The sequence below is a fragment of the Erinaceus europaeus genome, chromosome 21, assembly GCF_950295315.1.
Source record: "Erinaceus europaeus chromosome 21, mEriEur2.1, whole genome shotgun sequence".
Taxonomy (NCBI): domain Eukaryota; kingdom Metazoa; phylum Chordata; class Mammalia; order Eulipotyphla; family Erinaceidae; genus Erinaceus; species Erinaceus europaeus.
Window position 1 is genome coordinate 17,814,470 of NC_080182.1, and position 18,170 is coordinate 17,832,639.

Sequence of the window (18,170 nt, forward strand, 5' to 3'; positions counted from 1 at the left end):
GATGGTCTATAGGCTTTCTTTTGGATTCTTCCCCCTGCAAATATTCCGGACACGCTTAATGTAAATTGTCAGGTTCTATTACTGCCTCATAAAAGTTTGTTTCCTTCCCTTTCCTTAACTTACTTGTTTGCATCAAGACTTTTCACTTTATCTCTGAGACTTCATGAACTTATTATGGACCTAGGACACTAGGATGATGGCTAAGACTTTTTTTTCTGACTTTAGGTAACCTATGCCATTCAGTTTTAATTCTACAGAGAAAAAATAGCACCGGATCCACTTAATGTTCTGTTTTCACTAAGTGTATATGTTGCTAAGAATTAGCAAACAGGCTGGATCTAGAGGCTGTATTCATTCCTCTTTGCCAGTATGGGTACAAGTTGGCTTGGTTAACAACATGTGTTTTGCCTAACCATTTAAAAATCATCCCTGTTTTCAACAACATCAGTAGCGACAATGTTATCTGATGATGGGATAGCACTTTCCAGAGTTCAGTGTGCGTGTGTATTTCTCTTTTATCTACTTGCTAAGAAGTTAAGGAGAACTGTGACTTCTGACATTCTGACAGGTTTACTTACAAAGCTAATGGTAACTTGGAAGGATTTGAATCTCTCTGTATTTTAATATTCTAGTAACGAACCAAGGCTTGACATTAATTTCCTTCTGGGGTATGCATGTCAGAACATTTAAAATTTTGTTTCCTTTTCACAGAAATGAAAACATAACTATAGTCTATGTGGAGTAGGTTTATGCTGTGATGGTTTATTATTCATCTGGCAAATCAATAGCATAATTTGATGATTAGAGTTCTTGACCTTTAATTTTTTTTTTAGAAGTCTTTGGGGGCACTGCATTTGTTGCTTACGGTAGCTGGTTCAGGGTTTGTATCCATTTTAAATAAAATGAGGTGACAGGAATGTAAATATTAGATAAGGGATTGAGAGACTTAGGTTCTAGCCCCCGCTTTAATTTTTTGGCGCTCCATTCCATCTTGCTAAGAGAAATCATGTACCATCAATGTGAAGAATAGACTGGACGATCCATGTGGGAGTGCCTTAGAGGGCAATTATGAGGGCAAATTAAAGATAGCAAAGGAGAGTGACATTACTATAGACCTGGGTGGGCAAATTTTGGCCGAGGGTCAAACCAGGCTATCCATTTGTTTTGTAAATAAAATTTTATCAGAATTTTAGCCAGACCTTCCACCTTCTGCAACCCACAATGACCCTGGGTCCATGCTACCAGAGGGATAGAGAATGGGAAAGCTATTGGGGAGGGGGGATGGGCTATGGAGATTGGGTGGCGGGAATTGTGTGGAGTTGTACCCCTCCTATCCTATGGTTTTGTTAATGTCTCCTTTCTTAAATAAAAAAAAAAAAAGTATAAATTCCTTATACTTCACTTAAAAAATTTATCAGATTACAACCACATCTATTTATTTATATATGTTTTTGTTTGTTTTACCAGAGCTCTTCTCAGCTCTACTTTATAATGGTGTGGAGGTGGGATGGGGGATGGGGTGATGGAGCCTGGGACCTAGAAGCCTGGAGCATGAGAGTCTGTTTGCATAGCCATTATACTCATTATAAATGGGTATACCTAGTATACCCATTTATTTACATATTATGCATGGCTGCTTTCCTGTGACAATGGCAGAACGGAATAGTTTTGTCTTAGAACATGTGGCCTGCAAAACCTAAAATAATTGTTCTTCTTTGTAGAAGTCTTCCAAACCCTATTACAGATAATAAACTTTTTGTTTAGAATTTTTTAATTTTTAGAATTTTTAAATCAACATTATTAAAAAAAAACATGTTATCGGTGTCACTGCTAGAGTTTTACCATTCTGTGTCAACTTTTTCAGATAGAGATAGACAGAACGAGAGAAGGGAGGATGTCACATCAGTTCAGAGGAGACTGTGCTCAAACCCTGGTCACAGGCCTGATAAAATGGGAACCCTCACAAGTTAGCTTTCTTGCTGGTGCTTAATATGTTTTTTTCTTTATTTTTTTAAAAAAATTTTCTGAAAGCATTTTCTTTTTCTTTTTAAATATTTTATTAGTAATTTAATAATAGCTTGCAAGATTATAAGATTATGAGGGTATAATTTCACACCACATGCACCTCCAAAGTCTCAGCATAAAAGTTTAGGAGGGGGAGTTGGGCAGTAGCGCAGCGGGTTAAGCGCACGTGGCACAAAGTGCAAGGACCTACATAAGGATCCCGGTTCAAGCCCCCAGCTCCCCACCTGCAGGGGAGTCGCTTCACAGTTGGTGAAGCAGGTCTGAGGTGTCTATCTTTTTCTCCCCCTCTCTGTCTTCCCCTCCTCTCTCCATTTCTCTCTGTCTTATCCAACAATGATGACATCAATAACTACAACAATAAAAAAGGGGCAACAAAAGGGAATAAATAAATAAACAAATATTTTTTAAAAAGTTTAGGAGGATCTTCAGTTCAGGTGCAGTTAATGGGGAAAGATCTTCTTTAATCAAGAATGGTAGGTAATAAACAAAGAATAATGACAGAATTAGAAAACTTCCATTGGTACTAGTCTTATTAAATAATTGATATTGACCAGGATTGTTAATGAATATTAAAACATTGCATAGTACTGTTTGCAATAAAGTTTCTTCACACTATGTGGAAGCATGATATCACACACAAAACACTTAAAAGGAGGAAATATTTTTAAAAAAATATTTAATTTATTTATTATTGGGTAGAGACAGAGAAATTGAGAGGGGGGAATAAAGAGAGATACCTGCAGTCCTGCTTCATCACTTATGAAGCTTTCCCACTGCATGTTGGGACCAGAGTCTTGAGCCTGGGTCCCTGCACACTATAATGTGTGTGCTTAATCAGATGTGCCACTGCCTAGCTCCAGAAGGAAGGAATTAAAAAAATAAAGCAGCAGCCACCAATGTATCTTGAAGACCTCAGAAGAACTATAATGACTGTCCTTGAGGAGGGTGGGAGCACAGAAGTTTGATGCAGTGTGTAATTTCACCCCTGTTATTCTTACAAATCACTAGTTAAAAATAAAATATGAGGGGCCGGGTGGTGGCACACCTGGTTAAGTGCATACATTACAGTGCACAAGGACCTTGGCTCAAGTCCCTGGTCCCCACCTGCAGGGGGAAAGCTTCATGAGTGGTGAAGTAGTGTTGCAGGTATCTCTCTGCTTCTCCCCATCTCTCTCACCCCCTTCCCTCTTGATTTCTGGTTGTTTCTAGCAAACAAAATAAAGATAATAAAATTTTTTTTAAAAAAATTATGAGAAATAGTTCTGTGATCACACTCATCAATTTCTCGAGTTTATTATCAATGAATTTGAGAGATAGACTGACAACATGTATCTCCTCATATAATGCAAGGTTTGAAAAACCATTATTTGCAAAACATTCTTGGATTAAACATAAAGTGAATTTAATCAAGACATATACATACTTTCACAATTTATAGGGAAAACAGAATGCATGTTTCATCTAAATGATAATAAAAGGAAACAGTCAGTTTCAAAACCTAAAATATGGAGAGGTTTTTCTAGATTACTAGAAATATGATAGCTAAGTGTAATGTAGATTCAACTTGGAAATTTAAAGGTATAAAGGGTTTTATGATCTGGCTGGGAAAATTTGAATATGGACTGGATATTGAGCGTTAGATAACTATTGTTAATTGATGTATTTTATTAATGTGATAATGGCACTATGGTTACACAATATATGCTAAAGCTTTTTGAGTTAGAGCAGTTCCTCAAATTCTATGACAGTGCTTTGTTCAGTGTCATCTGTGTAATGACAATGAGACAGACATAGCATCCTCGCTTAACACTGAGTGAACTGACTTTACTTGAGGACCTGCTTGGGTTATATGACATTTTGCTTAAAGTCAGTTTCTAAGAATTTTTTTTTATAATTGTTTTTGCATTATCTTTATTTATTTGTTGGGTAGAGACAGCCAGCAATCGAGAGGGAAGGGGGTGACAGGAGAGGGAGAGAGACAGAGAGACAACTGCAGCACTGCTTCACCACTTGCAAAGCTTTCCCCCAGCAGGCGGGGACCAGGGGCTCGAACCTGGGTCCTTGAGCACTATAACATGTACTCTCAACCAGGTGTGCCATCACCCAGTCCCCTCTGAGTCTTTCAAGGATATTAAGGACTTAATGTATTTTCAAATACTTGGGATAAGCTCATGTACAAAACATGCCAACATGTCAGCAATTCCAATTTAGGTGATAGACACAAGGGAATTTACTGTAGTATTCTTTTAATATTTTTGTTTTAATAATTAAAAAACAGGACTTGGGAAGAAAGTGCAACAAGCAATTTTTTTGCTTTGCTTACTTGATGGAGTAAAGAGCCCAGGGAATTGACAACCAGAGGAGGGAAGAAGTGACTCATGGACATTTGGTCAATTATGCTGTACTGTCTTTTTGTTTCTGGTGTCCTTGATCCACCCCACAGTAAATGAATCAGAGTGAGAACATTATCTTTTCATGAATATTATTCCCCCTGTGGTTGTTCATTCCTGTTCATGATTCTTCTTATAGACAAGGAACCCCCCCATGTAATATTTTCCTTTATGAAATTTCATTGTACTAATTGTTACTCATCATTCTAACCTGACAAAATCCAATTAATTCATTCATTAATTAATTCACCTCCACAGTTACTGCTAGGACTCTAGGGCTTGGTGCCAGCATCATGAATCCACTCCTCCTAGCAACCATTTATTTTTTTCCACTTTATTGGATGGGACAGAGAGAAATTGAGAAGGGAGGGGAAGATAGAGAGGAGGAGAGAAAGATAGACACCTACAGACCTGCTTCACTGCCTGTGGAGTGACCTTCCTGCAGGTGGGGAGCCAGGGCCTCAAACTGGGATCCTTGTGTGGGTTCTTGCACTTCATACTATGTGTGTTTAATCTGTTGTGCCACCACCTGGCCCCTTTTGACAAAATGTTTAGAATTCTGATTCATTCATTGTCAGTTTTCTTTTCCAAACTTGTATGCTCTGAATGGACCACTAGATCACTTTTTTAAAAAGTTTATTTATTTATTTATTTATTTAAGAAAGAAAGAAGACACTAGATCACTTTCTATGTATTCCTTGGAGGACATGATCAAGTTACCAAATAACCCTGCCTTTTTTCCAACTTGCTAGTGGAATGCTCCTTCCAGGCTGCAGTGGGTCTCCTTGGACTCCATGATATAGCTGGTTCTGAACACCCAGGATTAGCTTTGTCCCAGATCCCCTTGTGCAGCTTTTAGTTCCTCTCAGCCTCGGTACTTCCTCTTAAGTGTGGGCTCTTATCAGCTTCCCCACATTACTCTCTGATGGCACCTTTCCTGAGACATCCTCACTGGCACTGAGGCTTGAGAAACCTGGAGACCACAGTCCTGTCTTTGCTCACTCAGTCTGAAAATATAAGTTTTCTGCCCCATGGAACAAATTCTTGATTGAAGGAAGACTGAAACCTCAAGATTTTCTCCTTATCCTCGCTCTGAGACTTCAGTAGCAGCAGATAAGCAATTGATATCACTTAGTGACTGCTGGCTTTGCTTTTCCTCCTCTCTGCCATGTTTATTTGTTTGTTTATTGCCACCAGAGTTCTTTTCCTCTTTGTGCCTGCAAGATTCCACAGCTTCTAGCAGGTTTCTCCCCCCACCCCCCAAACCCTCAATATAGGAAGCAAAAGACAGAGAGGGAGAGACAGAGAGGAGAGTCATCATAGCACAGCTGGTGAAACCTCCCCTTTCTGTGGTGCTCTCATGTGGTAGTGGGGGTTACCCATGTCCTCACACATGCCAAAACGTGTTGGTCTGCTTCTAAGACCCCTTCTGTTTTGATCATCACGTCAGGTTTGCTTGCATTGCTTAAGGCTGTGGTCTGTTTACATAATCACTGCTTTACCTGAGAGCCACCCTGCCTACAGGGCATTGGTTTAATCCCCACTGGTTAGATGCAAGCTTGATACTTCTGAGCACGCGAGCTTTTTCCTTCTCCCCACCCCCTATCCTACGTACTTCCTCTTCTGACCTGACACTTCCGCCTCAGGAGATATAAAGGACAGGATTTTCTAATGAATGGAGATTAGATTGATTACACTGCATTCCCGCTTTTCAGTAAAGATTGAACTGCGTTCCCAGCTCAGCCATGAGACCCTGGTCATCTGTCTCCCGTCCGCGAAGCTAGCCCGGCATATTGGCGCCCGAACAGGGACTGGCAAAAACGTGTACTCTACCAGGTGAGCTATCTCCCACTCCTTGCACACTCCCCATTTTCTTCACTCCAGTCCAAGTTTTTGGAACCCCAGATAAAGAAAGTCTGCGTGTGTCAGGGTGCTCCAGAATGTGCTGAAGGACTGCTAACTGCCTTTCTTAAGTCAAAACCCTCTTGGGTGACCATTCTCTTGAGCTGTCATTGACACTCTTTTACGTATAATGAATATCAAGGACACAGAGTGCATGTTGGGATCAGCTGTATTCATTCAGCTAATTTAAATTAACGTGAGCACATGCAAATTATCCAAAGTCAACATTTTTTTTTAAATTTTTTATTTAAGAAAGGATTAATGAACAAAAACATAAGGTACAAAGTCAACATTTTAAAACCATGTACTGTGTTGTTAACATTTTCATTTTGAGGAACAGCACATACGTACTCTAAGTCAGTGTATGGTTATTGAGTGTATGTGTAAAAATAGTGCTATTTCAAGTGTCTACTTCCTCTTCACATAGATAGCTTTACTTTTAAATGTATATACCATCAGTTAAGAAAAATGATTTATGGGCTTACATGGTGTTGATAAAATTATTCCCAAACATAGTTTTATTTATTTATTTATTTATTACCAGAGGACTGCTCAGCTCTGGTTTATGGTGGTGCGGGAGATTGAACCTGGGACTTTGGAGCCTCAGGCATGAGAATCTTTTTGCATAACCATTATGCTATCTCCCCCTCCTCCCAAACATCATTTTAAAAAAGATATACATCGACATCATTTAAAAAATATATACATGGTTAATGTTTATCTGTCTATCATATCTATCATGTCTTTCTGTCTAGCTCTCTATCTCACCTGGACTTCACCGCTGACAATTTTCAGGGATGGGGAAGCTTTCCCAAGTGTCAGTGGCCTAAGGCAGATATCCCACGAGCATGGTAAGCAGACACAGGCACCCTCTCAGGTGATCTATCTTATTGACCCCCCACATATGCTAAAATTAAGAATTATACCCCAGTAAGGGCCCATTGGGATGTAGTATTAGGTAGTAGTAATAATTGCACATTTTAAATTAAGATCTTGAGGTTCGACTTTTTCTCTACAACTATTTCATTTTGACAATTTACCATATTTAACTTCTCTGTAATTCAGTTACTCCTGTGTAATTAATTAGCATAATGTATTTCATAGGATTATTGTTACCATTAAACGAGTTAAAATACATAAAACATCTATGAAAGTGCCTGAGTACTGGTAAGTACGCAGTAAATCTGAAGTGATATTGATATGATTATTAATGCTTATTACGTTTATTATTGTTATAACTACCAGTATGAGGGCTTCTTTTCTAGAGTTCACTTTCCCCTTTAGCCATGCTCAGTTGAGTATAAATATGATACAAACAAAAGTAGTCTTTTAAAGATTTTTTAAAATTACTTTTATTTATTTATTGGATAAAGACTGAAATCGAGAGGTATGGGGCAATAGGGAGAGAGACACCTGTAGCCCTGTTTCACCACTTGCAAAGCTTTCCCCCTGCAGGTGGGGACCAAGGTCTCGCATCTGGTTCTTTTGCACTGTAACATGTGCACTCAACCCAGTGTGCCACCACCTGGCCCCATGAGTAGCCTTCTGTGCAACTAAAATGTTGTCATAAAACTACAACACTGTTTATGAGCTCCTTATTTGGTCTTCAGAGCACATTTATTATCCCCCGCCCGTGGTGGGTGTCTAGAACCTCTAAATTCACTCTGAAGGGCACAGAAAGTCCTCCAAAGATGATGAGGTAGCCTTTGCTGTTCGCACCTGTGTTTGAACCACTATTGCACTTTTATTCTTATGCTACATTCAGAGTTAACGAAGCTAATTGAAAGCTTATTAGAAAGCTGGGGGAGGGGGGTCGGGCGGTAGTGCAGCGGGCTAAGCACAGGTGGCGCGAAGTGCAAGGACCAGCGTAAGGATCCCGGTTTGAGCCCCCTGGCTCCCCACTTGCAGGGGGTTCACTTCACAAGCAGTGAAGCAGGTCTGCAGGTGTCTATCTTTCTCTCCCCCTCTCTGTCTTCCCCTCCTCTCTCCATTTCTCTCTGTCCTATCCAACAACAGTGACATCAATAACAACAATAATAACTACAACAATAAAACAAGGGCAACAAAAGGGAATAACCAAATAAATTTAAAAAAAAAAAGAAAGCTGGGGGATGGGGTTGTCTTTGTTGGTGTATAATGAGAGAAATCACAATATAGGGGATGGTACATGAAATCACATGATGGTACTAATTCACCCAACATATCCTTATTGTGTGCTTACTCTTTGCCAGGCACTGTTGTAGATCAAGAAGAGATAAAAGGTGAATGTGATTGTTGAAGATTATATTCCATGGCTGGGCATGAAGGAAATAAGAGGGCAAACAACTTAATTTAAATAAGGCAGTTCCAGAGCAGGGCAAGTTTTAAGGACAAAATGTACAGTCATGTGTTAGAGAGCAATTGAAGTGGGAAAAGGGATCATTAAGAAACAACGACAACCGGGGGGCTAGGATGTAATTGTTCCGTGATAGAACATATGCCCCAAATATATGAATCCTGGGCTTGATCCTTGGCATCCACCCTCCCCACCCCCTATTTCCCAACCCCCCTACCCCCAATTCACTTGAATCCCCATTTTCCTAAACCTTTGCATACCACTTAGATAAAGACTGGGTGGCATCAGAAGGATAAAAGGAATGTGACCTCTTGAAAGCTGTGTGGAGGAAGAAGCACATAGGAAGGCCATCTAATATCAGAGACTCAGTAGGTTCCAGCTTTCGAAAAACCTGAGGAGCTACAACGGGGTTAGACCTAGTCAGAGCCAGGGATCGAAAGCGGGAGTACATGATATGAACTGATGTTAGAGAATTAGGAACAGGGGGGTATTGGCTGGCATTCCTATTGACAATGGAAGGATGTGAAATGTTACTATAAGATCAGTGGACACCATTGAGACTTCATAAGCAGGAGATTGATATCAAATATATATATAATTTCTTTGGTTTAGTTGAATAAGATGTTGATCGTAGTAAAAGAAAGCAATGTTTATGTTTGAAGCATATATTAGAGACTGATTTGACAAAATATCTCAAGAATTGGAAGTTGCATGGTGAGAAGGTAAAAAGAGCATGGAAGGGGCTGGCAGTTATGGCTCACCTAGCTAAGTGCATGAATTGCCATGACACAAGGACCAGGGTTCAAGCCCCTGATCCTCATCTGCAGGATGAAAGCTTCATAAGCAGTGAAGTAGGTCTCCTCTGTCTCTCTCCCTCTGTATCTCACTTCCCTCTCAGTTTCTCTCTGTTCTATCAAATAAAAGTAAAAAATAACCAGCATATATATATGTATATTATATAACATATATATATATATATATATATATATATATATATATATAACACAACATATACTACACACACACACACACACACACACACACACGAATCAGGGTCAGAGCTCACTAAGCAGCTAGGGCCATGGTGGTACCGTATATGCATTGAGGAAAACTAAGCTAGGAATGGACAGAAAGGGATGGAGTTAAAAGTTTCCTTTGGGCCACGTCTGGCTGGAGATTATTAGACAGCCACATAGAGGAGCTAAGCAGAAACTTGAGTGCAGTTCTGTGGAAAGGAAATTAAAGACAGACATCTTATGTGTCACAAGAACTTTCAAGGTCAGATATATGGAATAGAATAGAAATTTAATGTGACTCTAAGCTTTTTGAGATAATTATTTGTGATAGTTTATACTGGTGTCTACATTTTTCAAAAGTATCAACTGCCTAATTAGATTAAAGTTGATTTTAATACAGAAGTAGCCTATAAAGGCCCTTCTAAGTGAGATCAATTTCTTTTATTGATAAGGAATAGCTCTTTCTTTCGCAACTTCATCTTTGCGTTAGTGGCAGCCGGGTCTGCGCTCCAGTTGCTAACACACCCAAGAGCTCCACACCCTCAAGGTGACCTGCTAGGAGATGATTGATCAGATCAAGTTTCATGTAGCCTCATTGGAGGGCCTTGCCCGGGAAGACCAGGTCCTGCTTCTGGCGTGCACACTCCAGCAGGACAAGGCTGTCCAAGTCCAATGCGAGGTGGAGGCTCTGACCACACTGAAAGTAGGTGGCTGAGTGCTGGGAGGCAAAGTCAGTGGTTCTCCGGCCCATGCTGGGAAAGTGAGAGGCCAGACTCCCAAGGTGGTCAAACAGACAAAGAGGAAGAAGACCAGCTGGGCCAGGAGGCAGATGCAGTTCAACCGCTGCTTTGTTAATGTTTTGCCCACCTTTGGAAAGAAGGGCCCCAATGCCAACTCTGAAATCCTTGTAATCCATCTTTCTCAAATAAAGCTATTTGTCCTGTTCAAAAAATGAGCACTTTAATCACTCCATTCTCCCTTCTAAGTACATTAAATGTGTCCTTCAGAGTTCCAGTAATGAGGCAAGTTCTTTTCTACTTCTTCCTCCATATTCTAGTATTGATAAATGAGCTCAATCTGAAGGTATATCCCATGATTTTTTCCCCTGAAAATCTGTGTCTCAGCATCCTATTAAAGTAGTAATTTTTTTAAACTTTTTTTTTGTTTGTCTCCAGGGTTATTGCTGGGGCTCAGTGCCTGCACCATGAATCCACTGCTCCTGAAGGCCATTTTTCCCCCTTTTGTTGCCCTTGTTGTTTTATCATTGTTGTGCTTATTATTATTGTTGTTGTTGTTGCTGTCGTTGGATAGGACAGAGAGAAATGGAGAGAGGAAGGGAAGACAGAGCGGGGAGAGAAAGATAGACACCTGCAGACCTGCTTTACTGCCTGTGAAGGCACTTCCCTGCAGGTAAAGTTTTTTTCACTGCTCCAGGCTGACTTTGAGGGTAGAGTGAGTGAGTGAGTGAGTGAGTGAGTGAGTGAGTGAGTGAGAAGGAGAGGGAGAGGGAGAGGGAGAGAGGGGGAGAAGAGGAGGGGGAGAGGAGGGAGGGAGGGAGGGAGAGAGAGGGGGAGAGAGAGAGAGAGAGAGACAGAGAGAGAGAGAGAGAGAGAGAGAGAGAGAGGATATAGCACTGACATTTCCACCTGTGTGGTAGAGGCTGGATTGAATCTAGGCTGTGCACATGGCAAAGCAACACAAAGTGAGCTGTGTTGTTGAATCAACACAACCATTCTAAACAAGAGCTAAAGAACTAGAACATTTGAGCATTGGTGATATTTGGAGTTCTATAAAATACCACACACCATGACAGATAAATATTTGGAATGCTAAGGTCTTTTGACTTTGGTCCAGGAAGACTGAGATCTGAGTGTATCTCCCATCAAAGTGTGGCAGCAGTTTCTCTAAGACCTGTTAATGAGCACAGTTGTTCCAGAACCTTCTCTCAGTCCATGCAGTCTTTGATCCTGAAAAGAATTTGGTCTGTTTATTCCTTTTTAATTTAAATTTTACATATTAGCTGTTTAGCAAGCTCTGCTTTTCTTCTTTCAAAACTACCCTTGTAGGACTGCTTGCTGATTTATTTAGCTGATTTGAGAAGTGATTTTATTTCCTTTCACTATGTGTGGGATGGCTTGATGGCACTTACGTTCAAGTCCCTTAGTGGGAGAGCCCACTGAATTTGTAAAGGTATCACTCAAACAGTGGCAGTTGTTTCCAGACCAAGATAGCATTCTGAAGGGACATCCAGAGCAGGCATCATTTGCTATTTTCATCTTCAGTTTTTTTTCTTGATAACTTAAGTTATATGTTAGTCTTCTGCCAAATGATTACTTCTCTAATCAGATGTAGCTTCTAATCTATGAAGACTTGAAGATTTCTGACTTATCCGCCAGAAATGATTGCATGCTTAGAACAAGTTGCTGAATCTTGGTTCAAGTCCCTGTAGGCTGGAGATGAGCAAAAGTCCACCAGTTTCAGCCAGGAGATGACAAATGTCTTTCTGTAGCTAGACTATTGAACTGGGAATTTGTGGCTCACTTAAAAACTAAAAAAGCAAAAACTGAGAGGGAAACTTGATTTGGACAAAGCTTATAGACTGACATTTTCCTAGAGACTGTTTCCAGGTAACACCAAGATGGCAGAACTATTACAGTTTGCTTCGTCCCATTTTCAGAATCTTACTTGTTCATCTTCTTCTACTGTGTACTTGTCTTCTCTAACAAGGTTGCCTCAAAAAAATTTTTTTTTGTACCAAATAACTTACAGATTTCTACTTTCATTGTTTTCATCCTTATTTGCATTATTGATGGAGGGAGATTGATGGAGGGAGATAGTGTATCTAGATTTTGATACTCTACCATATAGAACATTGACCTCTCCAAGTTTCAGTTTTCTCATTTGCAAAATCAAGACAATGCTTTTTATACCAGACTGATGTGAATGTTTACAGTTTTTTTATCATCTTTATTTATTTATTGGATAGAGACAGGCAGAAATGGAGAAGGAAGGAGGAGATAGAGAGGGAGAGAGCAGAGAGACACCTGCAGCCCTGCTTCACCACTTGCAAAGCTTTCCCCCTGCAGGTGGGGACGAGGGCCTTGAACCTGGGTCCTTCCTTGTGCATTGTAATGTGTGTGCTCAACCAGGTGATCCACCCCCCCATGTGAAAGTTTAAGTGAAATTATAACAGACTGAAAAGCAATTGTGTTTTAAAGGTAAAACAGACATGGTTTGCCTTCTGATTTGGCCTTTGGCCTGTGTTATTCAGGGCAAATTATTTGGCCTCTCTGGGTCTCAGTTTTTCCATATGAGTATTTTCTGTATTTCCTTTGTTGTGGGGTTTTATAAGAGACATATAAAATAATTAATGTAGTTCCTGACCTCTAAAACATGCTCAGTGGATAATGGCTTGCAATCATATATAAAATGTTTTTTTACACACCCTGGCAACTGGATTTCAGTTTTATAATATTTCAGAATTCAACACAAATTATTCTGGCCTTGAGCTTATCTAAGTAGGAGTGGGTAGTCATTGTCTCACTACATCCTAGTCTTTTAAAAGTTTCATAACATAGGCCTCAAAGGCAACATTGCAGCAGGCCCAAGAATATGAAGCCATGAGGCTTGCCTATCAAACAGAATGCAGGGAATGCCAGGTATTTCTTCTGCAGAAGTCTTGCTGGAGCTGACTGTCAGTTCTCTAGGCAAGATCTTGATCCAATGGAATCCCACCATCAGGCCCTTCAAGTCAGTATTAACTGATTATCAGTTTTGGGTCCTATTTTAGTCTGTCTTTCATCTATGAGTCTGGTTATAGATGACCCAGAGTATGGACTTTGAGATCCTAGAGTTGTCACTACATGGAGGCAAACAATATGGCCACACCTTCTGGATTCTGCATTGAGCCTGCCCCCATTGTAGTAGCCTCGAGTCAAATTAGGTCTGAAAATGGGGATTGCATAAAAAAAAGGTTTAGTAGAAAATAAATAAATAAATAAACAAATATGAATATCAGCTCCAAATAAACTGTTTTCCTTCTAGTGTAATAATAATACTGGAAAGTCTTACCACATTCCTACCGTATACTAGGCACATTACTCAGATTATCTATGATCTTCCTCAAGCTTGGAAGAATTCTTGGATATACTTTTTAGCACTACAAAGAAAAGCTTTGGCACATGTCTACTTCCTGGACACAAAAAAAGGGTGTGATCAGCGCTTCATTTCTATCCAAGACATTCTGATGCCCAAGCAACCTGTACTTTTGAGGCACTTTATGACCCGTTCTCAGGAAGAAGAGGCGCTCCCTTGAATTACATGTATTATCGCTGTGTGTGTGGGTATACTGTCAGTGGTTTACAGCATAGTCTCTATAGCACAACTTCTCATCTCCCCCTGGTTGATGTCTAGAAGACATAACGGGACCCCAATATCCCTTCATCCTATCCCTTTTCCTCTTTCCCAAGATTCTTTTGCTTATGTTAAGTACCCCTCACCGAATCCAAGTTTCGTTTTATGTTTTCCCTTACAGTTTTATTTTTCTTTTAAGTTCCACTTTTAAGTGAAATCACCTAGAATGATATTTTAAAAACTAATGCTTCTCTATATCAACCTGGGAAATGGTGAGTAGGCAGTTTGTCCACAGGAAGAAATAACAATATGCATGCTCTGTTTTTATTGTGAACTACAAGAAGCGTTTAATATTCATTAAGTGGTAAGATGTGACTATTAATCAGTCTAAGGACCCTGGGCATAAACCTACAGCAGAGTCCTGGAAGATATGTGATGTGGCAGCTGGTAACATTTTACATGTTGAGTTGTGAAGAGACCCAGCAAATTCCTAAAGAGAATCCAAGGGCAGTCAGGTGGGGGAGATTCAGGACAGCAAGCATTGTTCCAACTAGTTAAGATGTTTCATTTTGCTTGGCAGTATCTTAGTGTCTACTATACCCTATATTTGCCCACCAGCTTGAAATCAGCCTTGTTGACTTAAAACTGGTTGAAGGCCCTGAAATGTTTTCCTAACTTGATAAGTGATGAGTTGTACACCTTCCCCCATTACTAGAAAGCCTTGTCTGCTCTTAGTAGAAGAGACAGAAAGACAGGTGACTCTGCATATTTTGAGAGAATATTTTGTCTACCTCAGCTATTCTCTTATTTTAAAGCCAATATCAATGGAAGTCCTTATTATTTTTTTTAGCTTGTGTACACTCTAGTGTTCATATGGAGTTATCTGTCATGCTGTACCTTGGAGCTATGTTTTACAAAGAATAAGCAACCTTTTCTTTCTTTAGCCTTTTCTAGATTTTAAATGTGAAAAAGATTCTGTGTGTTCGTTTTTCTTTTGTGGTGGTTGAGAGCCAACAAGCTTTTCAAATCCTTTAATTCTCTTCCTTCTGAGTGATTGTTCTTCCAGATTTATACTTTTATGAAAACATTCTGCAAAGTACATTGTTTTATTTAAATTCAGCAATGCCCCAGTGTCCTAGTGGACATTAACTTAAAATGCTTGGTTGATTTAAAATGCAGAAGGTGCAGGATTTATATGATTTGGTTCCCAGATCTTACTTTTGTCCCAACTCCTTGTCTAAGTAGAGAGAAGGTTTAGGAACCTTATCATCGTTATTCTGTTTTCTTCCTACTATATTCCACGTGTATTTTGTTACGAGCATTTACTGGAAACTTGTGGACTTTGTGGGATGTGTGTGAGTAGTTTGGTGTAGGCATTGTGGAATGAGACAATTTTCTGTGTAGTTTACATCGTTAATTTCAGTAACATAACCAGAACGGTTTAACACATATTTTTTAGCACTCTGTTTTTCTCTTTTCACAGAGGTCTGTATTACGACTGCTGGACCCAAGTATTCAAAGTAGATCAGTAGTCAACCCAGGTATTGGTTGCTAAAAGACAATGAAGCAGATATCACTGCTATTATAACTTTCTTATTAATGTTTTCTCTGACCTCACTCTCTGGATTTTGTGTTCCCCTACCCTCTTTTTTCACAGTTCAATAGAAGGCTCATTTCTTGGCAGTTTCCTTTGAAACATTGTGGTTCTGGAAGATGAGTCCAGACTGACCATGAAGGGACTTTGGGGCTAGGCTTTCTCTAATTATGACTGTTATTTACATGAATCAAATTTTCTGAGGACATTGGAATGATGTAGTATAGACCACCCAGCCAATTTTCAGGATGGTATCAGACAGGTAAACATCTGGTTTCAGAAGATGCCTGGATTTTCTATTGGTGCTTGGGCCCAAGACAATTAGGCCCAGAGTGCCTCCACCACTTGGTGAGTTAAGTTTTCAAACCAGATCCAAATAGTTGACTAAGTCCATCATGTCTGACTTAGGAGTGCTAGAGCTCAATGTCTGGTGTATAAGGTACTCATGCTTACTTGCTAATGTCATTTGTCAATCATCCCAGGTCATGAAAACAAGTAGAGATCTTGCGGAATGCCACTTTGGGTCATATAGAGCTGCTTGCTATTTAGAAAACATATTGGTAGGGGCCGGGTGGTGGTGTACCTGGCAAAGCACACACAGAGCACAAGGACTCAGGACCAAGCCCCACCTGTAAGGAGGAAGCTTATAGCACAAGCAGTGAAACAGTGTAGCAGGGATCTCTCGGTCTCCCTGTCTTTACCTCCCCCATCCCTGTCAAGTTCTCTGTCTCTACACAATATCAATAAAGAAAATATTTAAAAAGAAAAATATATTGGGATGAATATCTACTTGAGTTTATTTGCCAGCACCCTTCTCTGGAGGTGGAAGAAAACCTGGGTATTTTTTTTAATGTTTTATTATATTTTATTTATTTGTTAGATAGAGACTGAGAGAAACTGAGTGCAAAGGGCGCCATAGAGGGGGGAGAGAAAAAGCTGCTTCACCTGCAGCACTACTTCATGGTCTTGAAGCTCACCCCTCACCCAGCACCACAGGCGGGGAACTGGGGCTTGGACCCAGGTCCTTGTACATAATAATATCAGTATTCAGCCAGGTACACAACCCGGCTTCTTGTTAGTTGATTACACCCTTCATAATAGAGAGTGCTCTAGTGTGCTAGTTAATCAGCAGAGTTTGAGAACCTGAGTTCCAGCCATCTTGTGAGGTCCTGGTGGAGGGAGACCCTTGTACCCTGCTCTTATGCTCTCTGTGTGAGTCCCATGCATGTCCTTCCTGCCTCCCAGCTGAGGCTTCAGTCCTCTCAGAAGTGGCGGGGTGCTTAGTTCTTCTGAGGCTTCAGAAAACTTGCTCACAGGAGGGAATCTGTACACCTGCCTCCATCACTCTCCTTACAGGGAGCCTTCTCAGGTAGTTTCACATTGTCCCAGACATGTATTCATGAACACTGAACTACTGTCAGCAAGGACTGCATGCCAAGTCTTCCTCAGACTTTGTGTGCATAAGGCTCTGGGTTTGGTTCCTGGTACACCTTCCCTCAAAAGAAATGAGTCATTAAGACTTTTTCTTCTTTTTTTAATTTGCTCCCCTCCCCTTTTGTTGCCCTTGTTGTAGTTCTATTGTTGTTATTGATGTCGTCATTGTTAGTTCAGAGAGAAATGGAGAGAGGAGGGGAAGACAGAGAGGGGGAGAGAAAGATAGACACCTGCAGACCTGCTTCACTGCCTGTGAAGCGACTCCCCTGCAGGTGGGGAGCCAGGGGCTCAAACTGGTATCCTTGCGCTGGTCCTTGCACTTCATGCCACGTGTACTTAACCTGCTGTGCTACTGCCCTATCCCCATGACTTCTTTATGCCAGCATTTCATGGCAAATGTGATGGAGGTAGTTCTCTAGCTAACGGAGTCCTACAGTTCTTTGAGTAAAAGCTGAGAGGTCTGTTACGTTTACTGGCAAAATGGTCAGGTTCAAGTGGAGTCTACAAGTCACTGTGGAAGTGATAATGCTGAGGGACAATAAAGCAAATAATGGAGAAAATAAATATAACCAGAGAACAGGAGCAGGAACCAGTAGGCCGTCAAGGTCACATTGGCGTAATCTCCCCACTGAGTTTAGGTGATAGCCAGGAGCTTGGTGATGCCCACTCAGATGGGTTCAGGACTATAAGAGAAGGACACATTATTTTAAAGTCTAGACATAGGAAGAATTAACCTATAACGCTAAATTGAGAAAGATGATAGCTTTGTAATAGGTTGTTACCTCTATTGGTCTTATGCGTCTCCTCCTCATTCTTCTCTTCTTCCTTGTTCTCCTCTTCTTCCTTCCTCCTCCTCCTCCTCTCCCCCTCTCCTCCTCCTCTTCCTCCTCCTTTTTCATTGCCACCAGGGTTATTGTTGGGGCCTAGTCCCAGCACTATAAATACATCGTTCCTAGTGGCCATTTTTTCCTTTTTTTTTTTAAAATGTGATAGGCAGATATAAATTGAGAGGGAAGGAGAGAGAGAGAGGGAGAAGGACACCTGCAGATATGCTTTAGTGCTTGTGAAGCTTCCCCTCTGCAGGTGGGGAGCAGGGGCTTGAATCTTTGTTCATTGTAGTG

At 40.5% G+C, this 18,170-nt stretch overlaps 1 protein-coding gene and 1 pseudogene across 11 annotated transcripts in view; one reads left to right on the plus strand and one right to left on the minus strand.

Annotated features, from left to right (window-relative positions):
• The window catches only part of RBMS3 (RNA binding motif single stranded interacting protein 3), a 1,638,617-nt gene that overhangs the window by 143,229 nt on the left and 1,477,218 nt on the right, over positions 1 to 18,170 (plus strand). The gene's annotated exons all lie outside the window — the stretch shown is intronic.
• LOC132535339 (small nucleolar RNA SNORA68) lies at positions 7,958 to 8,076 on the minus strand (annotated as a pseudogene).